At 33.0% G+C, this 27,622-nt stretch overlaps 1 protein-coding gene across 2 annotated transcripts in view; it reads left to right on the forward strand.

Annotated features, from left to right (window-relative positions):
• Nucleotides 1-255: 255 nt before the first annotated feature.
• The window catches only part of LOC120773986 (furin-like protease 2), a 392,069-nt gene continuing 364,702 nt past the window's right edge, over nt 256-27,622 (forward strand). For both annotated transcript variants that reach the window (XM_040103245.1, XM_040103246.1), the window contains exon 1: nt 256-880. The gene's annotated coding sequence lies outside the window, so the exon portion shown is untranslated. The remainder of the gene's footprint in view (nt 881-27,622) is intronic.

The following is a 27,622-nucleotide window of genomic DNA, read 5'->3' on the forward strand; positions in this document are numbered from 1 at the left end:
TCGTCGTTCGCTCTGCCGCTAATATTCGCTACCGACTGTCATCGGCCTGCCAACCTGCATATACACATAACCACTCACCAATGTTTAACTCCCAATCCGTTGAGTTGTGAGTAAAGCAATCGTTTATTGGTGTGTTGTTGAAATTTGACTTCGTACTTTATGCACATATTGTGGAGCTCACAGCCCCAAGTATTGGAGTCATTCGGTTTGGTCGTTTCAGTTTCAGTTGGAGCGTGTTTACGAACGGTTCGTTTCGTTTGACGGAATCGCGTGTAGTGTCCGTATTGTCGTTGAATCGCATTCGCAAGCATCGCACGCTAACCTCGTGTACGGTTCGTTCTCGTTTTTTTTTTTGTAATCGCATAAAAAAGCCTACGAAATTATTGAAAAATATCTGCATATTGTGCAAATATTAACGCGTTTATGAAGCTAAATTAACAAAAGTGTTAATAATTGGTAAAAAAAATTGTGATAAAGTGTGTTAAAGTGCAATACTGAGTGCGCGTTTTTTTCGCAAGTACCCCGCTGCCAATACGAGCAGCGTTACCCTTGATCGGTGCCGTCGACGCGACAGCAGCCAGCAGCCAGATTTGGTGACTTCGTGCGCCTTTTTAACGCTACACACGGCATCGTTGTACATTTCGTGACGGTCCAGCGGTAACGCCAGTAGTTCTGCTGTAAGCCAGTCAGTGAGTCAGTCAGCCAGCGAGCCAGCCATCTCGTTTGCAAAACCGAGTATAGGAGTTGGCAAAAAACTTATTTCGATTTCGTATCCGTTTATATTGTTGTCGGCGGCATCGTCATTACGACACATTTGAGCGCTGCTGCTTCATTTTCGTTTGCGGCCGAAATTGTTTCGTGCGTGTCGATGCGTTTGTGTGTATGTATTACAGTTATTTGAGTATGAATATGCTTATATAGTAATAGAAATATATGTTTTCACAAATATTGGCTACTAACAAACATTGTATGAGCATTTTTACAGCGTCTTCACACGAAGCAATGCTTAAAAGATATTTGCAAGCGATTTTTTGCGAGGTTTAAAGGCTGCTGGAGTAGTATATATTAAACAAATATTTTTTTTTCAATGTATGTATCATTTTGTAACCCATTTTGGTATGCTTGCGGTATGTATGTATGTATATACATATATAATATATTGCAGGCAAAGCTCCAGAAAAAACCGAAATACCATTAAGTTTGTGTAATTTACGCGAAACCAGAAATTAAGTAACCCACAACAGACAACAACAAATATAGTACCATAATTACATATATATGACTGTGTATTCAAGCCAAAAAAGTTTGCCACACTTAACGCCTACCGCTCAACTCCAATAACTTTCGATTGAGTGAAGCTTTCGTGCAAAAAATTAGCAACCCATAACCGAGAAAGGAGAAATAACGAATTAATAATTAACAGTGCAAGGCAATAAAAGTAAATTTCATAAGCACTGTAGCTACGGGTGCTAGCAAACATATAAAATAGATGTGTATATAATTAAAATAATTAATGGAAATTTAATAAAAAACTAAAATAAAATAAAAATATATAAAAAATAATAAAAATAAAATAATAAAAATTTATAAAAAATACAAAAACAAGAAAAATCTTTTATTGGACCGAAGCCATTATACCCTTCACAAATATAAGAGTTTTTCTTACAAAAACTTGAATTTCATAGGACCGTTTGTATGACAGCTATAGCATATATCGAACCGATCTTCAAATTCTTTTCGGAGATTTTACCGTTAGTTTGGACAATAAGTTGTGTAAAATTTTGTGAAGTTCCCTGGTCAAATAAAAAAGTTTTCATATAAGAACCTGGTTTTGATTGGACTGTTTGTATGACAACTATATGCCAGAGTGGTCCGATCTGAATTTTTTTTCTTTGATTATAGACTTTCTTCAGTTAATACTATGTGCAGAATTTTTTGAAGATATCTCTTAAAATAAAAAAGTTTTCCATACAAGGGCTTGATTTTAATATATCTGTCTGTATGACAGCCATATGCCAGAGTCCGATATCGGTGGTTCCGATCGGTGTTTCCGACGAATGAGCGGCTTCTTTCGCAGGGAATAACTTGTGCAAAATTTCAGAGTGATATCTAAAAACTGAGAGACTAGTGCGCTTTTATAGAGATGGACATTCGGACAAACAGACAGACGGACACACCAACATGGCTAAATCGGCTCAGCTCGTCACGCTGATCATTTATGTACATATGTATGTATGTATTATATTTTATAGAGTCTCTGACGTTTCCTACTGCGTTTTATAAATTTTGTTGCAAACTTAATATATCCCGTGCAGGGTATAAAAATTAAATCAAATTAAAATAATAAAAAGTAAATAAAATATTGTGGTATTTGCAACTAATAAATAATGCCATAAATTAAATTACGCTGTATGTACTCTGCGGTTGCCATATAAATTTTATATTTGCTGCAAGCCAGCATAGCCTAGTGCTAACGCAATCAACACGAGCAAATGGCGAAAAATGTTTACAAACATATTCGAAATAATTGAAACAGTTACTTAAATAAACTATTTGCTACCAAGGAATTAAATTCATAAGGCACCTACTAACTCGTAGAGCGTAGCGAGCCGCAACGAGGTTTTGTGTATCTGCTTTATTTTCATTTAAAAAAATAAATAAATAATTTCAAATATTTGCTCTGAAACTACAAAAGCTTTATTCTCCATCGGTTACCAATTCGTTTTCTAATTTTCAACATTTTTATCTTCACACTTTTGGCATCTTTCGCACTCGAAGCATAGGTGTATGCACATAAGTGGTACATACTGCATATATATTTGTGGTACACACTGTTTATATACATTTACATATGTATATGTGTATTTACCAAGTGTTTTTGACTTTCGTGTGCGTCGTCAATTTATGACTGTGGGTTAGGTCAGCAGTCAATAGGTTAGTTGGCGCTGAATTGGTTGTGTATTTATAACTGCACCTTTCACATTTACATTCGCGCCAACAAACAACCTTGTGTAGAGTATTGTATATACATATATATTTGTGTATACATATATGTGAATTGCCAGCTTTAATTCCAGTGAAAAATTAAATTTACGATGACGAGCAAATTTTGCAACTCACGCTTTTAATTTAAGGAAATACTAACGACTTCTGAGATCGTGAATGAAAGACTGCGTTTTTGTATTGAGTTTAATTGTTGTTTGACATTTATTTGGAAACTTTGTAAGATGAAGTATTTCTTATGATCGAGAAATAACAAAAAAACAGAAAGCAATATAAAATTAAAAACATGCTGTCTCAATTTTAAGGGAATAAGGAAAGTATTGACTCCATTCAGTCCATTTAGAGCACAAAGACATGCTGCTAGCATGAAATAATTCTCGCTAAATTTCAATTTTAAATCTGACACATTGCCCAATATTTTCGGTAAAAAGTCAATTACAGATACTGGAGTCCAAATATTCTGTACTTAGCTGGCTCAACAATCTTTGTTTAATTTTTTGGACAATTTTTGACCATAGGGTGGCATGATCTAAAGAGATTATTTGTGCAAAGTTTTATGCGGTTATATTAACTGCTTATTGATTTGTGTTCTGGAAAGTAAAACAATCAGATGGACTTTAAAATCGTGTTATATGGAAAAGTAGGCGTGGCTGTAGTCCGATTTCGCCGATTTTCACACTCTTACATAAGAATTTCACCGACCGAATTTGATTGACATCGGTTTGGGCACGTGTTTTCACCTATAGGCGTTGCCACACCCTTCGCCTAATTCTGACCCCTGCTCCATTTTTTGAAACAAGTTTGGCGCTATATGTAAAATTATTCTGAGCATTATTATAGATGGTTTTCAGTCCAAAAAAATTTAAATATTTAAAATGATATGGCTTTCACAAAACCTATGGTTATAAGTGTTTTAATATATTTTTGGATCAAAATGTATTTGCATATGGAATTTTTTAGTCTAAATCTAAAAACTTTAAATTAGTTCACACTAAATCTGTTGCAGGAAAATTTAGACTTGTTAAAACTAAATCTATTTTAGGAAAATTTAAATGAAACCTTTTCTCAGTAAATTACTCAGAATTGATGATGAGTGCTTTGCAAAACTTTATTCACTTGCGGTGAAAACAGTTGACGGGCTTTAACAGGAAATCGCTTTTTCGCTGGAAAATGAGTTTTTAATATTTACTAGTATTTTTTATATTCATTAGTTGAGTTAACCCAGCCACGTGTATGTGCAGTTCGAAGTAAAATTTTTTTTTTTTAAATTTATTTACCTAAAATTTAAAAATAGTTACAAATATTTTCAGAATTATTCAGAAACACGAATAATTAAAAAAATGGATTTATGTACACATATTCGAACGTTTCCTTTTTGAGTGGTGGCATATATTGGGTTGTCGAAAGAGTCTTTCTTTTGTCAATATATATATGTCGTTGTCATATATCTCCAGTGCTACCAGTCACATTGTGTTATACCATAGTGAAATTTTAAGCTTCATTTATCCAAAAAAAAAAAAAAAAAAAGTTGAAAAAAAGTTACTGCTGTTCAAAAATGAGTGAAAATAATGAAGAAATTCGCTTTACTTTGAAATTTGTGTATAGAAAAGAGAACTGAATTTCATTGGTGGCTAATTTGAGAAGTTTACGGAGACAGCATCGTCATCAGTTCGTGTAGTACGATAATAGAACGTTTCCTTCCGTTCTGGAAATTTCGAAATTTTGATTTAAACTGATGGAATAACGTCTCTAATAGAAAAGTGGTCGACCAAAATGGTACATATTTGTTTATTTATTATTAGTACAAATACAAAAAAAAATAATACGATATACGAAAAGACTTTTTCGACTACCCAATATTATATATTGTGACAAAAAAGTACCCGGAAAATGTAAATAAAACGCAAAATATTTATTTATTCATCAATATTCATTTTGACGCCTTCAAAGTAATCTCTACCAGATGTAATACTTTTATGCTAACGATTTTTCCTGCCTCCGAAACACTTTTCATAAGTACTTTTTTGGATGGCCTTCAGCTCCTTCAGCGATTTTTGTTTTAACTTTTCGTTCGACTAAAAACGGGTTCCATTTCGATGATTATCGACTTGTTTGCATGTCAAACTCATAAACCGATGTCTCGTTGGCAGTTGTAGTGATTTTCAGGAATGTCGAATAGGAATTCGCACAATCGCATGTGTGAGGAGACCTGTTACGGTACTCTTTTTGAAAAAAAAAAGTCAGCCTTATCGGGAAGAGTCGAGCAAGAACGCGTTTCATACACAAAATATCCTAAATTATTCGAACATACTCACGAGAGATGTCGAGCCTCTTGATATTTCTCCTAAACTTGGTTGACGATCTTCAAGTACCATATTCTTTACTTTTTAATATTTTCCTCAGTTGAAGAGTTGGAAGGTCATTCAAAACGGGGCATGTTTTCAACGATCTCTCGATCGTCTTTAAAGGCTTTACCAAACGTAAGCTCGTGTTTTTGATATAACTGAATCACCATAAGCCTTAAACAACATTTGTAACGACTTCGCACAAGAAATTTATTATAAATAAATACAAAATTTGAGACAAATTCTTTGATATTTAAGTTTTTTTCACTATAAAAATCGCAACACACTATTGAGGTGTACCGACTTAAGCAGCTGCTGTCAAGAAACACGTTTATATAATATTTGGCACAGCAATTAAGGACAGTCCTACCAACTTAGTAAAAAACTTTTTTTTTTTTTAAATATCATTTACGCGTCCACTTTATTTACAATTTCTTATGCTTCTTTGTCATAATGTGTACAATTTTTTTTTCGTTAAATAAAATTTATAAGCTCGAAAAGTCTAAAATTTAGTTAAATACGGCCTTGAATTTAAACATTTCTTTGATATTTTCTTTGTTTGTTTATTAATTCATTCATTTATTTCATATACAATAAAATCTTTAAATTGTCCCAAATGAAATGCTTTATTATACATATCAAAAAATAATTTTCTCTAAAAATTATTTGCTTTAAGTCCAGCAGTTGGTAACTTTTATCTTTTTTCTTAGCTCTCAGGCATTTCTTCACGCTCGCTGCACATATAAAGTTCTGGTTACATATCTACATATGTATCTAAGTTTATAAATAAATTTTTAAAGCATCTACCACATATTCACATGTATTTCTTATCTACTACTATAAATCGTCTTCGTTGCTAGTCACTGCTAGCTGAAGTTGCAATGCACAGCGTAGTCGGCAACATAAATATTAAATTTATGTATTTCTTTATATATACAATTGTACATATATATGACTGGTACATGAAGCTGGCGGTTACCTAGCAGTGCTCTTCAACTGGTTGAGCTCGCCTCATACATAAATACTTGCAGGCATTTATTTATAAATCCATATAAAGCTGCATATCTAACTGACTGATGACAATGTGACACTCGGATTGCTCTTGGTGTATGCTTTGGCATCATTATTCTTTGCTATGTTGTTGCTGTAGCTTCTGCTTTGCAGCTCAGCATTGCTTTTGCAATTCAACATTATTATTTACTGGCATTTATTTATTATTTTTGCTCGTATTTTATTTATATTTTTTGCTACGCGGAAACTGGTATTCAGTTTTTTTCTACTCATATTTATCATTAATTTTTTTTCAAACTTTCGATTTGCGTTTTTGTGTTCTTCATTTGGTGTTGCCACGCTCAAAATAGTAGTTTGGTGAATGTTTTTTTCAATACTAGTTTGTGGAAGTTAATTATGAAAGAAAATATTAAATATTTTGAATTAGGAAAGTTGGATTCTGGTGTTTGGAAAGTTAATCTTTGGAAAAAAAAATTTCTACTTACACACATAAATGTATTGTTGCTTTCGAATAAATTATTGTAGTAAATTTATATTTCGAAATTTTTCATTTTAAGATTTTCTTCGTCATCTAAAATGCAAAAAATTGAAATTGAATTTTTTATTGCTTACGTTTCACTATATCATTTTATATATATACATATGTATGCATAAACTTTCCAGCTTCCGCTGTCAGATTTAACCACTATATAACGAATATATAAACATTTTATTACCAAAACTCAAATTTTGTTTTAAATTAATGTTTTCTATCATATCGTTTTTGCTTCGCCTGTAAACTTATGAAAATTGATGTTACGTTATTTTGCATTTTAGGTGTCGATATGTGCATACATTTGAGTCTTCTGTAGACAGAATGACCTGAATTGAATTCACAGCTGAAATAATAAAACTTGAATTCTTAGAAAAATTAACTAAAGCTTAAAAATTTAAGCGTCGTACTTAACCCCTGTTAATACAAGTCTTGTAATATTATTCTAAAAGCACTTAAAATATTATTGACACATTTATTATAGAGGTGAACGGATATTTGCTCCCTTTTCTTGTAAAATTTACATTAAAGACTATTTTTTTACCTATGAATTTGAAAGCTGACAAAAAGCTGATACGAAAAAAATTTTAATAAAAATGAGAAATACGCCTGATAAAGCGTTTGTCAACTTTGGTTTAAACCTTGAAAAAATTTAGTTTAATTTACTCATCTAAAAGCCTACAGGTCTTTAACTGTCTCCACATATGTAGCTGATGGTAGAAGTCTCGACAATGCAATGTTGATTTCTAAAAAATACACGCAGAGAATTGGATAGACAGAATAATGGCTAATGGGTGTTTTCGAAAACTATTTTTATAATCTGTGTGTGTGAAAGTGTGCAAATTTAATGAAAAATATTTAAGACGACATATATTCTGTTAAGTTAGGTTAGGTTTTATAGTTAATCCTCTCAGAGGTCATCATGTAGATCGCTTTTGAATAGTTGTAAACTGGTTCTTTGTAATATAAAAATCTCTCCAAAGATATACAAAATTTCTCATATTTTGACCGATTTGAGCTTATCGCATGCAATTATCGAAGTCAACCGTTTATAAGGACATTAAAGCACAAATCATAATTATTTTTTTAATTTTTCGAAGTTAGCCACCGCAATCGAAACATTAGGCTTCGAAATTATTGCAAAATATTATTATTAGTAATATAAAGTAGGTTTCGAAAAACTTTTTCGACTCGAGACCTATGGCTGGACAACGGAAGCAAAAGTACCCACGCATCCAATGCAAGGACCAAGCGCATAGCGATCTGTCTGCACTTCGCATGTATTACTGGCGAGACTTCGCAGAAGATACTGGTAACTGGCGAAGTTTCGTGTACTCAGTCCAGACCGGCTCACGGCTGTAGTGCCTAAGAAGTAGAAGAAGTAGGTCCTAAAAAGTTCTATGGATTAGCTTTTATTTTTATTTCGACTGTATATAAACATTTTTAGCCATATTTAAATGACAGTTGCTATGTGAGATCAAAACAGAAACTTCAAACAACATTTTTCATTACAAATGTACTATTTATAACAAAGTTTACAAAGTCAGTAAGTTCGTTTTCGAACTTTAAAAGCAAGTATTTCGATTTTGACAGAAAATTTCGAAAATTTGGAGACATTTTTTTACTTTTGAATCGAATTTCAAAAACGTTTTCAAACTTTAACAGCAAGTACATCGATTTTTAAAGCTAACTTCGAAAATTGGAGACATGTGTTTACTTACGTATGACTAAAATTTCGAAAAAAGTGGAAATTTTTTTTTACTTATTACTCAAAATTTCGAAAAAGTTTTCGAACTTGGCAAGTTTTTCGATTTTGAAAGCCAACTTCGAAAGTGGAGAAATTTTTTTTATTTATGACTCAAATTTCGAAAAAAAATTGTTTGATCCAAAACACAACCCAGTGTTGTGCAGTGTTATTGATACATGTATATCCACTTAAATGCGCATAAAAATATTTCAAAACAATTATTCAAAAAAAAAAAATAAAAATATTATAAATAAACATACAAACAGCATAAAATTGACAACACCAGTCGCCCTAGATTTCCAACAATCTGTTTCTCCCCCTCTGTCGGCATTTTTAACGCATTAAGCATTTATTTTCGCAGCTACTGTTACAGCTGTCTTCATTACATATTTCCCCTTCAAAGAGAATGAAAGTCCACGCAGTCCGGTTTTTCTTATTTTACAGCATTTTCCTCCTCATCTTCTTCTTCTTCTGATTAATCTATGCCTCAGTTGTAGCGCGTCTGCACTGTTACTGTGTTGTTGTTGCTATTGTTGTTATATGGTCGTCATGGCTTTTGCCATTTACTTTACTCTACATCAACCAAATGCCAATGATATTACTATAATTCTTCTTGCTGCTGTTGCTTTGGTCGACTGGAAGTTTGCGCTTTTGTTGTTGTGTTTGGCTTCTCTGCTGCTTTAATCAGCAGTTTACCCAGTCAGCGCCAATGGCATAGCAACTCTTTCATGTTGCTCTTTTATTTCGCTTTTTTACTCAAGTTGTTCGCATCTTCTGCTCTGAGCCGCAGCTCTTGCTTGGAGCGTTGTGTAGCATTATATGTGTTTGCACGTGTATATGTGTGTGTATGTATTTAGAGGTTTCTTTGGGTAAACCCCTTAACCAGCGCTTTGGCATCGATTGCGCGAACGTCGACTCACCTAAAAATAACTCCAACGCTCACTTTCAATCGGACGCGCTTTAGTCATGCTGAGCATCTCCGGTGTTTTGTTGTTTGTTATTGGATCTCCTTATGACATGAATATTTATTTGCCTACATTCTTCGCTTTAATCTTTTGCTTACTTACCTACTTACTTGCTTGTTTGTTTGGTTTAGTTTCAACGTTAAAAGTGCACAAGTCGCGTTTGCTTAGTTTTAATTTATGTAAATAATACCGTTATTTACGCTCATTATCAGCATTTGTAATGCATATAATATTAAGTATAATTTTCCCGTTATTATCTGCACGCATGCTGTTTGTCAGAGCGTGTTGCAATCAAGTATTCTTCTTCAATCTCTGCTTCTTCTCATTCTCGCTATATATTTGATTAAGCTTTGCGTACGGGTCAACGGAGCCAGCAGCGCTGCTGATAACTTTACGATCCCGTACGTTGAAAAACAATATACGACACTTTCATTATGTACAGACGATTATAGATTATAGAGATATTTACAAAAAATATTCGCATTTTTGCTGTTGTTTTTTTACAACCAAGTCAGTGATAATTATAGTTCGTGCTTAAACAAGTTATTTCCTAATCAAACTTTGTTCGGTATGATAATAGATGCGGAAATACTAATTAAAGTGTTAAAAATGTTATGATATTAAACACTGATTAGCGCCTCTCTGAAGTGTCACGTACCCGTGCAGAACTATTTATGGTTAATCTACAATTGTAAGCAGCGAGTGCAGACCTACATGCCTTTCTATAATGATAAATTACGAAGATCAATTTTAATTCCGCATAAAGTAAAAAGTAGTCAGATTTTTTGCTCTAGTGTCGATTACAAACATTAACTAAGTAAACTCCAAGAATTTAATATTCATATCTAATTTAAAAAAGTCACTCTTATATTATTCACAACGTGAGAAGTGGACTTATCCCTCAATTTTATTTTCATTATTAAGCCAGATCTATAGTTTTTCTCAATATAATTTTATAGCTGTATAATTCAACCTCATGTTAACTACAAAATATTTTGGTTGATAGTTTAGGAATATATCACAAGTATCGTGTGGTTTCCCATTCCTCTGTTTTCCATGCAGCAATATACAATTATGACAGCTCTCCCAGCAAATATAGACAATTAAGATTACTCTCATCTAAACTATTGTTCAAGAATGGCTGACATTATACATATTACAAGGATTTCTATTCGATAAAAAATATGGATTTTAATAAACTAAAGGACCCTCAGTCACGCAAATCCTATACTGTGTATTCTAGAACAAGTTAATGCACTGTTTCCATCAGGAAACCGTTGTTTATAAATTCATTATGACTTTGGAAAGCACATGTATTTGATTAATATATCCTGAACCGGGCATATTCGTAATAAGTTTTCCTCGAAATTTGTAACACCCAGATGGAAAGGTCGAAGGCCCTATAAAATTTACCATATATGTATAAATTGGAACAAAGAGTACCCGGAAAGTGTAATTACATTCCCCAGCTAAATGATATTGAGTGATGATCTGTAACCAATTTGTTTACAGCAGCTGTTTAAGTCGGTACACCTCAGCAGTGCGTTGCGATTTTTACAATGTGACTTAGTTGTTATCAAAAACACAAGCCTTCAAAGACGGTCGAGAGATCGTTGAAGGCATGCCTCTTTCTGGACGACCTTCGTTCGACCTCTTCAACTGAAGAAAATATTAGAAAGGTGAAGGATGTGGTGCTTGAAAACCGTCAAGCAAGTGATCTCGATATCTCTCGCGTGTTCATTCGAATGGTTTTTTGGATATTTTGGTTATGAATAGCGTTCTTCGTTGACTCGTCCCGATAAAGCTGAACTTTTTTTCAAAAAGAATACGATTGTGGCCGATTAACAACCGCATAAGTGTATTACATCTGGTGGGGATTACTTTAAAGGCGAAAAATTAAATATTGATGAATAATTAAATTTTTTGGGGTTTCTCTATAATTTCCAGCTAAGTTTTGTTACAATGTATAAATAATCAGCGTGATGAGCTGAGTCGATTTAGCCGTTTAAACTAGTCTCTCAGGTTTTGGTATATCGATCTGAAATTGTGCACTTGTCCTTTTTTCAATAAGAAGAAGCTGATTTGTCGGTTCGGCCGTTTTCCGACCACTAGTCTTTATAGCTGGCATACAAACTGCGCTATCGGAGTCAAGTGTTTGTATGGAAAACTTTTTCATTTTAAAAGATTTTTTCACGAAATTTGTCCGTAAAATAAAATAAGATCGGTCCACTATAGCAATAGCTGTCAAACCAATCGATCAAGTACATTCTCGCTTCGATGCAATCGAAGTTAACGTATGTACTTCTTTTGATTATTTTTTTCTTTTTGAAAGTAAAAAACGAACTTTCATCGTGTCGTAAATTACATTTCTTTTGGTTTGTTTTCGAGAACAAGAGGTTAATAGATTCGTTGTAACTTAATTTTCTTCCTCGATGAATGTTGTATCAGCTCCATGGTTTAGTTCTTTAGAGTTAATATTAGCAAAAGCTATAAAAATTTTAAACCATATTAGAATACTTTGAATATTCGAAAATCCATTAAAAAAAAGTCTAAATATGTAGACAACTTTCACTTTGCTTTTTAGATATAACTTCTACGCAGATTTATATCAGCGATTGTGTAAAGGAGTATCGACAAATGTCATAAACTATAATTCAGTGTTTACTGAGTTGTTTCAAAATATCAAAAAACTCAAAAAATTCAAAACTGTCTTCATACCATACCTCTTATCTGAGAACGAAGTGCTTAGCTGGTTTCGAACTTTCAAATGTTCCCAAAATTGAGCGAGAGAGAGAGTGTCGCCACACCCTACCCAATTTGAAGCACGCTAAAGATGCTTGACATTAGTTAATTATTTATTTTTTCAACACTAATCCGTACACTTCCCATAAAACTTGTGTTTCGTCAGGCTATATGAGATATGTGGAAATGTTGGGGAGTCCAAATGTCAAAATTTTCACTGTGCTGATATAGATTCCTCTGAAGTACGACTAATTTTTCAGCTGTATTCATAGCTCGGCTATCATCGCGTAAGCGGTGTCTATGCCAATTAAGAAGAAGATTCATCGCTTACTTTTTCTGTCGCAGCCGCTAAGATTAGACGTGGCTTTTTAGTGAATCCTTGGCGAAAAACAATAATGTAACGATGAGCCAGCCTCCATAATTGCCAAACATGGCTCTAATGTACTCTTTCCTATTTTCGAAAGTAAAGAGAACCTTAAAGGACAGTCGTTAGCTGAAACTCGCTGAAAGAGCTAAATGCTGTCTCAAAAAATCAAGTTTAAGAACTGCTTCGACTATTGAAAAATGCGCTAGTATAATTGCATAATTTTGAATGAGGACTATTTTATAGGCGACAACATTAATGTGGACGAACGAATACTTTTTGTTTTGAGAAAACGAAAATTCACACCTCGCTTTCGCACGTTTCTAGCAACTCATTAGCATGATTGGGTTTTCGTACTAGCAGGCATTTTCAAAGCTTCCAGAGCTGTTGCAAATTAGACTATATTTATAAAGGCCTCTAAAGTAAATCCATTCTACCACAACAACTGACCTTGGTACTGTGAACAATATTACTTAATTTCTAACAGAAAATCGTTGCAGTGCTCACATACTAAAATGCCTTTTTTCTCAATCAACGCAATTATATATTTTAACACGCATTAAAATTGTAAAAAACAGATTATGAAAATTTAAAATTGAAATTATTATATAAAATTTGCAAAAGCTCAGTGAGACACAAGCTTAATCGAGAGCATCGCTGAAGTTCGCGTGCGTTGCTTACGCGTTCTGTAAGCTGCGGTTTTTACACATAATATTCATATGTACATATGTACATATATACAATATATGTATATAATAATCATATATAATCATGTATATTATCATATTCCAATTTATTTACTTATTAGAATTCCATAGAATTTCATTCTAGTATTTCACAAAGTTCTATATATTCATATACTATGTATTTATATATGTATATACCAGAGCTTCTATGAACTCTTGTTTATTGTGCGCTGCCGGCTGATTGTACGCTTGAACTCACACGCGAATTGTTATCTCATCTGTATGTTACATTGCTGTTGTTGTTATTATTATTATTGCGGTTGCAAAAATACAAAAGTAAAAAAAAAAAATATTTTCATTGTAATTCAGTTTTTATTATTTTTAAAAATCATTTCACTGCTCTTTGCAACAACTTTTTTGAAGCACATATACATACGTATATATGACTTGTGTATATGTACATATATGTATGTATATGTAATTGGACCCTTATAGTTATTGCGGTATACCACTTTTTATAGACGTGAACTGTTTTTTTCGCATTTTCGCATTTTCCCATTTGTTTATTTAATATTATTTATTTCTGTATTGTTTTTCATTCCAATTTTCCTCAAGCGCTGCTTGCGCTTCGTATTCTCAACTGGCCGTTCGTATTGTTATACCCTGAACAGGGTATGTTAAGTTTGCCACGAAGTTTGTAACACCCAGAAGGAAGCGTCGGAGACCCTATAAAGTATATATATATAAATGATCAGTATGTTGAGCTGAGTCGATTTAGCCATGTCCGTCTGTTATATATACATACATATACGAACTGGTCCCTTAGTTCTTAAGATATCATTTTGAAATTTTGCAAACGTCAATTTCTCTTCAAGAAGCTGCTCATTTGTCGGAGCTGCTGATATCGGACCACTATAACATATAGCTGTCATGCAAACTGAACCATCGGAATCAAGTTCTTGTATGGAAAACTTTCACATTTGACAATGTATCTTCATAAAAGTTGGCACAAGTTGTTTTCTGGGGAAACAATGTAATCTCCGAAGAATTTGTTTAGATCGGCTTACAATAGCAGATAGCTGTCATACAAACTGAATGATCGGAAACAAGTTCTTGTATGGAAAACTTTTGCATTTGACAAGATATGTTCACGAAATTTATTATAGAAAATTTTCTAAAGCAACAATGTAATATCGGAAGAAATTGTTCAGATCGGCTCACTATAGCATATAGTTGCTATACAAACCGAACGTTCGGAATAAAGGGCTTGTATGGAAAACTTTCGCATTTGACGTGGTATCTTCACGAAATTTGGCATGGATTACTGCTTAAGGCAATAATAATACATAGTTACAAATGCACGTGTGAAGGGTATATTAGGTTCGGCCGAAGTTAACGTTTTTTCTTATTTTCGTTCACTTTGTTGCCATATTTACTTTTGTATTTATTGGCCAGTATTTATTTTAGCTCTGCTGCGCTTTATTTTTACTGTGTTTATTATTTTTATTGTCAATTTGTGATTTTTTCCAAACAGCTCATCGAAATATGCCCTAGAACTGCTATATAGGCATGTTACACACATATGTGTGTGTGTGTGCGTGCCTTGCCTTCATTAATCATTTAATTAATAATTATCATCATTACATCGCATTATGTTGGTCGTCATCTTCCCCGATACAGTGTTTGCTCACCGTTTTTTTTCTCTATCGGCCAGCTGCTTTTGTTCGCAAAAAAGTTTTTTTCTGCTCCTCTTGCCTCGTAATGTTTAAAATGCAGCGGCTAGCTATCTTTGTAAGTGGCATGCGTGTTGTTGTTGTTTCACGCTTTGTTTACGTTGTTTACTTCTGTTCATCCGTCATTCGCCCGGGGACTTTTATGAAGTACACTTCCCTCGACATTTATGTCTGCAAATATATTCCTTTGGGCCTTGTTTTTGTTCAGTCTAATTTCCATTGAATTCTGCCAGCTTTTCTGGTGCTTCCCTCTTAATTATCAGCAGCAGTTTAAGCAAAACTTTTTACTTCTACGCCGTGCGTATACGAAGTCAAGGTTACCGGTTGGAAAAAATTTACCTGCATCGGTATATACATGGTATGTATATGTATATCTGTGCCTAAAATCGATAAAATAAATTAGCTAAAAACCAAAGGTAACTTTTCAATAACATTTCCTAAAGCAAAATAATGACTTGCTTTCTGATGCTGCCACCTGTCAATCATGCGTTAAAAGAACTTTGTTTTTAAGGTTCTTTTTTGAAAGAGAATTAATTTAAAAAGGTAAAAAGAAGAAGAAAAATAAGAGGATATACAAATATATACAATGTAATACAATATACAATATTATACATACATATTTTTTAATTTAAATGAATTAGGTTGTCTTTCAAAGCAAGCAAAATTAAGGTTATGTATAGAGTACTACGAGTATGCACATATTGAAACAATGTTGAAGTATGGCAACTCGATTTTAAAGTACAAAAATATAAAAACAAACTTGAAAAAAACGTTACTGCTGCCGACGAAGCAATAAAACCTTTCACAAATAGATATGTTTCCATACAAGAACTTGATTTGAAACGGTCATTTGCATGGCGGCTATATGCTATCGTTGTCCGATTTGAACAATATCTTCAGAGATTATAGCAATGCTTCGAAAAATAATCTGTGCTAAATTTCGTGAAGATGGCTTACCAAATAAAAAAGTTTCTCTTACAAGGACTTCAGTTTGATCGTTCAGTTTGTATGGCAGCTATATGTTATAGTTGTCCGATCGGAATAATTTCTTTGGAGATTTCACCGTTGTCTTAAATAATAACTCATACCAAATTTGGTAGAGATATCTCGTCGAAAGAAAAAGTTTCTCTTACAAGAAGTTGATTTCGATTTTTCGTCAGTTCGTACGGCAGCTATATGCTATAGTGGTTTGATATCGGCGGTTCTCACAAAATAGCAGTTCCTTAAAGAGAAAAGGACTTGTGCAAAATCTCAGACCGATATCTCAAAAACTGGAAGACTAGTTCGCATATATACCGAGAGATAGACGAGCAGAAGAACGTCGACCTGACGACTGAGTCGATTTAACTCAGCTGATCACTTATGTACATATATTTAATATTTCTTCTATATGTTATAAACTCCATGCCAAACTTTATATACCCTGTTGAAGGTATAAAAACATCAAAAAAACATTGCCTATGCTCATTCGATTGCGCAATTTTTCTTTGTTACTCAGCAGCCTAGTTTCGCATCTAGTATACCATTAGCTTGTGTCACATGTGAGCGCATAATTCTTACAGCTGTTGCGGTTTTTGTTGCTATTGTTGCGGTTGAAGTTCAACGCAGCTGCTTTTATTAATAACACGATGTAGTTCATAGCATGAGTGCAACGTCTTGGCTAAGAAGTTGGTCAAGTTCGTCCAGATGCATTCTAACTGGTTTTTGCTTTAAATTTCATTGCATAGATTATGGAATTAGTTAATCGAGTTACATATAAACCATATTTACATATGTATATCGTATGTATGTGTGTATGATGTTTGAACATGTGCTTGACTTAGTTTTACTTCTTTAATCTGCTTTTCGGTTTGTTGTCGAAACCAAAACCACTAAGTTGTATGTTTTTGCACTTAAGCTAGATTCAATTAGAGTATTTTAACCCTGGTATTATACAATTACGAATTTTAATAATAATTAGGGGTGTTAGCGTCCATTAGTTGACATGTAAATTTGACAGTTTTTGAGGTTGTGGCTTAAAATTTATTTCCAATGCTGAGAAATATGAATTATAATTTCACAGTTTTGCGTTAACCTAAATCCGTTAATTATATTAACAAGCTAACAAAAGAGCAACATCCAAGAAACACACCAATTTGAAGAATCTTTGTTTTTTACAGTTTTTTTGTATTTTTTGTGGGTCACCAAACCATCTCTAGGGAATCGTCTCCCACTCTAGCACCTTTTCTTTGCATTACTTTAGGGTGGTGCTCCATTTTTCTAGTTGGTGAATTGAAACGTTGCTGGGTATTTCTAGATAATACCCTAGTATGTCCAGCTCTCCAGCATGGCACTGATTACATTATCCGCGTTTATTGGGCCAAACAGGTCTTCTACGGCGCTGCGTGTCCGTTGCCATCGCACACATTTGATATTGTGTGTTCAGCATCTTCCTCTATCGCATTGTTACATATAGGCATGACGACTCTTAAACTCTCTGCGGAGGTACTGCTTGAAATATCCCTGACCAAATAGCCGCTGTATTGTATAGAAGTACACTTCTCTAAATTTTCGAGTTCTGCATAACTTTAGATCGCTCGTAAGGATGGCCGTTCATTTACCGCGACTTCTGCCACCTTTATTGCCATGCAGATATTGTAACTTAGTTTTCTTTCGTATGCTAGAAGGTCAATTGGGACTTAACTAATATTACTTCAGCTGAGACTCTTCGGTAAGCTGATGCAACTCTGAGCGCTGTGGTTCTCTGCACTCTGTCCAACGCTTTACGCCAGTTCTCCCTTTTCAACACATCGATCCGTATCTCTACTTCGTACAAACGACGCGAATAATGGTCGACATTAGGTGCTCTCTCTTTTCTTGGGTGAGCCTCCTATGTTGACCATTAATCAGCTAAATTGTAAGGTGATTTTCGCTGCCTTGCCTGCACGGTGTTGGATTTGTGTGAAAAAAGGAGATCTGGAATCTTGTCTTATACCTAAGTAGTGTACTGTTTTTTGTGTCTTTAGCGTGTTCGCTGTTTTTTGCAAACTTAGTTCTAGAGGTGTGTGATTATTAGTTATCAGTAGCAGCTTTGTTTTTTCTGTAGCGAGCTGAAGGTTCTGTGAGCCAAGTCATGCTTACGTCGGTGCCATGATCTGACCATTATCCTTCGTGCTGTTAAGGGCGTTTCGAATATCTACAAACATCAACAAAACTGTTCGTGTGCATTTATGTCGTTATAGACTACTATATTTCTTGCTAAGAGTGGGAACAAGAGCAAAATATGCGATACCGAAGTTTTCCTACATTTGTTAACTTACTTATAGTGAACTTCTGTTTTAGTACTCTCTGACTAACACGGTATCTTTAGGGATTTTTGAGAGGTTGAGGACCTTCATTCCATAGCTGAAAGCTCGAAAAATATTTATTTTATGCTTGGTTAAAAAACCACTTTTAAAGAACTTTTAAGTCCTCTATTACGCCAGGTTAGCCTGATAATTATATATCTATGCGTTGTGTTATCCAAAAATCTTTATTTCATTGATCTTAAATTTATTTCTTAAATGTGCCTTAATTAACATTATATTTGCTTGCATTACTGCTTTTGATTTCAATCTATTATCATTAATTACGTTTCAATTTGCATATGAATGCCTACCAGTTTGAATTGTACTAATCTTTTCTTCTTCTTTTCCTATCAATATTATGCTAAATAAGTAATTATTGTGCTCCACCTTAATTACTTGCTTAATGTTTGGCGCAATTAACGCTTTAATCAGGCGCCGACAGCGACGAAAACACATTTAGACCTGTGTTTGTATTGGCTTACAGTGTTTCATAATAGTAGAGATACAGAACTGAACGTTATTTATTTTTATTAATATATAATTTGACTTGCGCTGGTTTCTGTGCTCTCCAGATAAGACCTCGATTATCGCCTCAGAAAATATACATGTGAAAGCAATGACAATGTAATTCTGAAAAGTTGCATGAAGGAAGAAAAGTGAAAAAGCACTTTTTGTCTATTGACTTTCGCGTGCAAGATTGATGCCTCTTGGCAATCCAACTTTCAAGGAAATCGCAGTTATAGCCGGAACTGATAGTAGGTGAAGTAAATAGAATTTCTCTTTTCAGGCGTCAGTAATCATGTATTGAGTGTACATGTGTATATGCAAAATTCTTATCCTCACATTTAGAAACAAAGAGGTATTAGGAATTACTTTTATCAAGAGGAACTTGGCAGGCGATGGTGATTCAAGAGACTCGTATTATCTGTACCTAAATAAAAATATATTCTAATGTGTGTTTTGAGATCCGAAAATCAATTTTTCGAAAAACTTAGACTGGTCTTTAAGGATAGCCTGCATGCTATTCTTTATAGTTCTACTGTCTCTAGCTTTTGATACTGAATTACTGTCGAAAAAGAAGCTTATGTGTTGTAGATCTTATCAGCAACTTAAGTTGCTTACAAATTAGTGGTTAATAAACGCTTAAAAGTCAGAAAAGGCGCGCGTTTTTGTTGATTTTGAAATCCCTTAATTGCCTAGCCAATCCCCAGCGAGAACCCCGGATAAAAGTGTTGACGATGAGGAAGATTTTTCTGCCTAAAAATTACAAACTCAAAAAACAAAAAATTTGCTTTTGTTATATTATTGATCGAAGTGCTGGTCTAATTTTTGATTTTTAACAAAATGGCGACTTCACAATATTAAAGTTGTGTTTTGTGTAAAATTTCCACTTTAGACTGGAATAGGGTATATTAAGTTTGCTCAGAAAGAAATGTCGGAGACGATATAGCCAAGTTCGGCTGTCCGTTTATCTGCCTGTATAGCTAACTAGTCCCTCTGATGTTCAGATATCAGCCTGAAATTTTGCACACGTTCTTTTTAACCTCAAAAAGTTCCTCATTGGTCGAAGCCGGCATAGAAACTGTATGATTGGAATTAAGTGCTTGTATGGATAAGTTTTTTTTGTTTAACGAGATAACTTCACGAAATCCGGCTCACATTATTACCTAAGGCAGCGCTACTATATCTGAAGAAATTTTCCAAATCGGAATATTATAGCATATATGTAGCTGCCATACAAACTGCACAATAAAAATCAAGCTCTTGGAAACTTTGTATGACAACTTTTTTATTTGTGAAGTCTATTATAGCTTGCATACAGCTGAATTAATGAAGAATGTTCTTAAATTTCAATTTTATTATTAGAATTTTTTTCCTGTACTTTCATGTTATCAGCACACTGTGCTTGAATATATTTTCGTTTGTCTTTAGTAACACTGCGCCTCGCTGATTAATCAATTTAATTTAGCCAAAACCGGTTTATATTATTATAAATTTATATATGTATATGTATATATTTATATAGACCGAATCTGATAAATCAAATTAGTATAAAATTAAATTTATTCTCTCACATTTCTGCTTGAAATCACAATGTCGTATTGTCATTATTTCAAGCGCTCAATACAAAAAAAAAATCCTTCAATATTTTCTACTTTCATTTCCTTCACTTCACTCTTCGGCCTGCTGCTGCTGCGCATTGCCTATTGATTTGCTTGCCATGACACACAGAGAGCGAGTTGTTTGCCCTTAGCGCAGATTTATTGCGACACTTTGCACAAATTTGATTAACATTCGAAGCGTTTCCCCTAAATTTCACAGCGAAATTGCCATTTAACTGAGTCAGTAAACAAATGTCAATGAGGTTGCAACTGTTGCCGGCAGCGCCATACACACACCCCTACACGCAGCAGGAATTTCTTTTCGGCGCTTTTAGAGTGTGCTTATGCCTGTGTGAGTGTTTGTAACAGTGTGAGTGCTTATAACTGTGTGTGTATGTGCATGTATTTGTAATCAGCAATCGACGTGCATTTATTTTGTTGGCTATCAGCACTTTTCGCTTTCCGCCATCATTATTGCTGCCCATTTGGTAGCACACATACACTCTCGCATACATTATGTACATGCTCTATATGCAGTATATTGTATACATACTTATTCACTTTCGTTTGCTTCGAGAAATTCATCGTCGCTTTTGTTGTTGTTATGCTTTTTGTGTTTGCTCGTGTTTGTTCGATTTGCCGCAAATGTTTGTGGCTTTTATTGCCGTCAGCGTCTGTTGCCAATAATCATTGCTAATTTTTATGCAATCAATGTCTATAATCAAATCATTTCATTATGAATATATTGATGGTTTATTTTATTCGAATTCGATTTTGAGTACAAGTTTTTTATTTCACTATATTAGTTTTGTTGTTGCATATATTAAAACTTTCATCAGATAAGTTTTTGCAGCTATCTATGGTAGAAAATTGCCCATGACTCAATGCTGGACTCGAGTTTGGATAATTGCGTTGAGCTTTACTTGTTGTTTTTGGATTACGAATTTGAAAAAAAATATATACATGCATGTACATATAATAGATGAATACACATTTACACATACATATTTTGAAGCTTAATAAGCTTATAAAAAATATTTTTTTATTTTAAAAATTTATAGATGTAAAAAAGTCTTGCGGTATTTTTATTGAATTTTTTTTTTTATTGAAATTGAAATGAATTTTTGATGACTCATGCCCAGCTCTTGACCGATTCAGCGATTTTATCGCAATTTTCGACGACAGGCCTTCCGGAGCGTGGCGCATCTTCGACCACCTCTACACCAGAACGAAAACGTTGAAACCATCGTTGTGCGGTGGAAATGGAAACTGTATCGGGTCCATAAACTGCACAAATTTTATTGGCGGCTTGAGATGCATTTTTGCCTTTACCGCAAGACCTTTTTGACAACCTATTATATGTAACTGATTATATCTGTATTATATTAATAATTGTAATTTGTAATTTTTGCTTTTTTTACCTAATTTAATTTAATATAGTTTTAAGTTTAAGTTTAAGTTTAAGTTTAAGTTTAAGTTTAAGTTTAAGTTTAAGTTTAAGTTTAAGTTTAAGTTTAAGTTTAAGTTTAAGTTTAAGCTTAAGCTTAAGTTTAAGTTTAAGCTTAAGTATAAGTTTAAGTTTAAGTTTCAGTTTCAGTTTAAGTTTCAGTTTAAGTTTAAGTTTAAGTTTAAGTTTAACTTTAAGTTTAAGTTTAAGTTTCAGTGTCAGTTTAAGTTTAAGTTTAAGTTTCAGTTTAAGTTTAACTTTAAGTTTAAACTTAAGTTTCAGTTTAAGTTTAAGTTTAAGTTTAAGTTTAGGTTTACGTTTAAGTTTAAGTTTAAGCTTAAGTTTAAATTTAAGTTTAAGCTTAAGTATAAGTTTAAATTTAAGTTTAAGTTTAAGTTTAAATTTAAGCTTAAGTTTAAGTTTAAGTTTAAGCTTAAGTTTAAGTTTAAGTTTAAGTTTAAGTTTAAGTTTAAGTTTAAGTTTAAGTTTAAGTTTAAGTTTAAGTTTAAGTTTAAGTTTCAGTTTAAGTTAAGTTTAAGTTTAAGTTGATATTTTAAATTTTAATTTTCGTTGTCAATTTTCTTAAAAATGTTTTATTTTGATGAATTTCACATCTCATCACTTATTTTGAAAGTACACACCTAATAGGTAGGTAGGAGTGCAGCCCTATCGGGCTCAATTAACCCTTGATATGCCATTTTGATGACACACCTAATAATATTTTGACTTGAAATTGAAAGTAGTTAAAGATAAGCCTTTGAGAAAAGAAAAACATGGTCAAATTAAACCTGAAAATTTTACTCTTTTATATATTGACATGGTCTACCCATGTACTTGTAGTGAAACTATGCCAATCACAGCTCAGCCCTTCAATATGCATTTCAACAACAGTAAAAATTAGATTTCATTTACAGTGTGAAAGACACTAACAGTACGATAACTCCCTAAAGATTAACCCCAAAAATGGCAAATATAGATCAGTGCAGAAATTTGTTTTCAAAGAAGATGCCGCCTTCTACTTTTAGGAACTAATTTCATACCTCATAAAATATTCGACAGATTTCTAAAGTATACGGTCCATGACAAAATCACTATAACCTCATCATTTAGTCTGAATATGGGCGCTTATGGGCACACTCTACATATAACCTTATTTATTAGATCATAAATATATACTTGAACGCCAGTGAAGGAATAATCTGCGAACCTGGAAGTCTAGACAAATCCAATAATTAGTGCTAAGTTATGTCTACAATTCAGTCTTTGTACCGCTCACATTTTAAAATAATCATTTAAGTGCAGCTAATAGCCGTGTTTTTCAAATTTCACAATCGCTAATTTCCTCGCAAATTACCCAACAAATGATTGCAAAAAGTACCCATCTTCTATCGCTAGCTTCATTAGCACAACTTTACACAAATCTTTGTGGAAAATATCAACCTTTATCTGGCACAAAAAAACTCATAAATTTTAAGTTAGAAATATTGCTTACTCAGCCATTAGCAAGTATAAACTACCTCGAGTGTGAGGTAAATATACAAATATGTGTAAAGTATATGCAAATAAACAAATGACAAGACTTTGCACCAAAATGAATCACAAATGAATGGCAGAGTGTAAATATATTTATTGCATATTTTTATCTACGAAGTTTACATTAACCAAAGTGACTACTTTGTATTACGCTTAGCAACAAAATGTGTACTTTTTTTGACTTATTTTTTCTTAGCGGTTAAATTACTACTTTTCCGAAGTAATTTTCTTTTTACTAACACAGAGCACTTTGAAAAATGTCGATAATAGTACTCAGAATTTTGAAAAGTATCGATAATACTAACTTTTAAGCGTGTTTTTAGAATACAATTGAGAGTTTAGTAAAGATCAGACAACTAAAGGCTCAAAATTATATTTATATATATTATGTGTATAACACTTGGCGTTATCGATATAAACTTAGATTAAAATTATGATCTATTAAAATCCGAATTTGCAAAAATTTTAATGACTATGGCTTAAATTCAGCCTGTTCTCTTGTATCGTATAACAGCAAGACACAAGAGCAAAAACTGTAGCGCGACTAACATTTTTCAGTTGCCGACATTTAACTAATATTCGCCAAAGTTATCGTTTAATTAAAATATTTAGCTTTCCTTAATTATCGAAATTCCTTACCGTTAGTTTTTACTGTTAAAAATACTTGCGTAAAGTTTGTAAAAAATATCGATAAATTGATATACTTAATTATCTGCAATACCGTAATCGAAACTTTTTTAAAGTCACGAAAAATTTCCGATATCAAAAAAGTACCTAAAATTTGTAACAGTTATCGATTAATCGATATACTTAATCATAAACTTTTTTAAAATGTCTTGTTTTTACGGTGTGACACTTGAATATATTTGTATTGGTATTTGTTTGGTTTACTCGTATAAGCTACAATTTTATAATCGAAAATTTTTTCTAAACACTTGAAGAAATTACATTATTTTTGCAGTTTAAACTGTTAACGATTTTGTTTAGTTAAAAAAAAAAATTTCTTTAGTAACTTTCGATATTTGTTTTGTTTTGTTCACTAGCAGCAATAATGTAATCGACAAAATTTTTTAAAGCCTTCAAAATTTTCCACTTTCTACAAAAGTGCTACTGTAAAACACAATTTAATTACCTAGAGTTTGTAAAAGTTATCGGTTAATCGATATATATCATAAAAGTTTTAAAAACTGTTTGTTATTTGTACTGTTACCGGCATTTACCCAAAAATTATTAAATATTAACGTTTAATCGATAAACTTTTATAAGTAATTATCGATATTCCTTAGCTTAGTTCTAATCGAAAAAAAATTTTAACACATGAAAATTTTCCAATACTTTTTATGTTTGATAAAATTGTATGTTAATCGATATATTTCAATTTTAGTATTTGTCAATATTATTTTTTGTTTGGTTCACTAGCCACAATATAATAATCGAAAAAAATTTAAAATCCTTGAAATTCTTCCTATATTTTTAAAGTTTTTACTTTAAATAGCACTTGTCTAAAGTTTTGAAACTATCGATTAATCGATGTAATTTACTACCAGTAATTATCGATATTCGTTTACTCGTAATTGCTCGGTTCACTGGCTATAATACTACAATCGAAAAAGCAATTTACACCCATACAAAATTTAGAATACTTTTGAAGTTTTGTTAATATTATCGATAAATCGATAAACTTAATTTACAGGAATTAATCGATACTCTCTTCATGCTTGGTTCACTAGCCACAATATTATAATCCAAAAAATGTGTTGTAAACCCATAAAAAATTTTGCTTGATTTTCTCTTCCTGGTTTTCTCTATATCTCCTTATTTGCCTTTCCAATTAATATTGCTCACTTTTGAGGTTGTATGCATGAATGGCCTCTTATTTTAGTACATTTTTGACTAAAATCCTTCTCATTCTGATATAGCAGAAATGAATCGCAGCTTGGACATTATTATTAATCCTTTATTAGTAACAACTTTCTTCGAGAATCCGTTAGAGAGTTTTAGTCTCAGGTATTCTAGATAATTGTTGCGGCATTTTAAGTTAGAGTTGATATAGAATATTGTAGCATTACTTTGATCTCAATCACTGAGTTCATATAAAGTTATACTTATGTGTAGGTAGAGTCTTAGATATCCAATGACCATCCTTACTGTAAAATAGTCCTAATACTGTAGGACCTTGAACGCGCGAGAACTCATGATAGCCAAGATATAACAATTTATTTCACTGAAGTCTTACAGCGTAAGTAGTGTCCACTCCAATAAGGAAGAAGAAGATGTCCTACATCTATGCAAATAATTTTCGAACTAGTATCTTCTGAATAGTTAAAAAAATAAAAAGGAGAAGCTTTTGGGGAAGAATAACTTAATTTTTGTTAACTGAAACCAGACTTATGTCGACAATAGAAGGGGTAATCGACTTCCAATAATCGTTGGAACTCAAGCGTGTATGAAAATTACAATTTTTTTTTTTAATTCTAATGTAAGAAAATAGAACTTTTTAAACTTTTTTTATCGAATCTTTAACTCTCTATTAAAGAAATTTTCAAAATTCCAGTAAATTCGATTAAAACCGATAAGTAATATTTATTTTCATTCCCTTTCAACTAAAAGCACTAAATATATTATAACTTGACCATAAACCGAATTCATTAATATTTTAGTTATTTTCAAAGTTTTTGGTATTATTGTTGTTGGTTTGTGTGAATGTTGCTTTAACAAAAGTTTCCTTAGAAGTTTACTACCGGCAACTTTAACTCTACAAGGACGCCTTTACTTTTACAAAATCCATTAAAGTAAAACATAAATTTCGGACATAAGCGCCGCACAGTAACTTGCGAAATATGGTTTCAATAATTTTAAAGATTTTCGAAAAATGCAAAACTTTCAATGCGAAATTAAATTCATAAAACAAGAAGAATGAAGAAGAGAGGCACATATTGATGGAGGACTCGAGTATTTAAATGCGCAAATATTTGGATTTGTGGGTTGTGTGTACAAATTCGTGTGGATGTGTGTGCGTGTTTTTACATTTTCTGTGTATGTGTTTGTGTTGTTTGTTGGACACTCACTGACCGGACATTGAGGGAAATGTGGAAATTTGTTTAGCTGGAAGCTTGAAGTTTAAAGTGGCGAAGATTTTGAGAAATGCAAACGTCCAACTTTTAACATAAAATTTTGAACTAAAGCTGAAAAGAAATTCCAATTACAAAAGTTTTTAGTTTAACGGTCAAAAATAACAACAAACAATTTGCTGTAAGTGCTGCAAGGCAAAATGACTGGAGGATAATGGCTGCATTTTTGGTTAGAGAGCGACAGAGAAAGAGAGTAAGAGTGGGTGAGAGCAAGTGAGACAGCGAGATTTTGTCTGTTTTGAAAAAAATACAAAAACAACAAGAAAAATCTTAAAACCCGAAAATAAATAACTGCAAGTAGCGAGAAACTATGCTTGACAACAACAATAATCCACAGCAACTGCATAACATAGCGCAGTTTCACGACAATAATCACACAAGCGAAGCCAGCAGCGGCACAAAAGCGCTGAAATGTGGAACTACAAGCAGATTACAACAACAACTACTTGAGTAGCAAAGACAATGGCAAATGCGGCGAGTGTTGTAATAATGCCTGTAGACGACAATCACGACTACATCAGCAACAAGCAGAACAACACAATAAAAGCAACAATAACAACAACAACTGCTGACTGCTGATCATGACGACAACAGCAGTGGTGAGTGCTGCAACAGGCATTGGCGACAGCCAAAGCTGCAAGCACAACCACAACAAACAGCAATAAGTTGCAACCAGCACAAACACAACAACAAAAACGTTCACGACAACAACATTTAATATTAACAGCTAACAGTGTTTGGCAAGAATTATATATTGTTGGCTTGTTGATGGCGGCTGCAGCAGCACGACAAAGACGCTGTAGACTGCAAATAGAGCTGCAACAACAACAACAACTTGCAAGCTTTGGCCATGCAAAAGTGAGGCAAACAGTTTATGTATACATATATATTGGTTATATATCATTATGTACATATTTTGGGTACATAAATTCACTTTTGTATGGAGCCAACTTGT

The sequence above is a fragment of the Bactrocera tryoni genome, chromosome 4 (assembly GCF_016617805.1).
Source record: "Bactrocera tryoni isolate S06 chromosome 4, CSIRO_BtryS06_freeze2, whole genome shotgun sequence".
NCBI lineage: Eukaryota > Metazoa > Arthropoda > Insecta > Diptera > Tephritidae > Bactrocera > Bactrocera tryoni.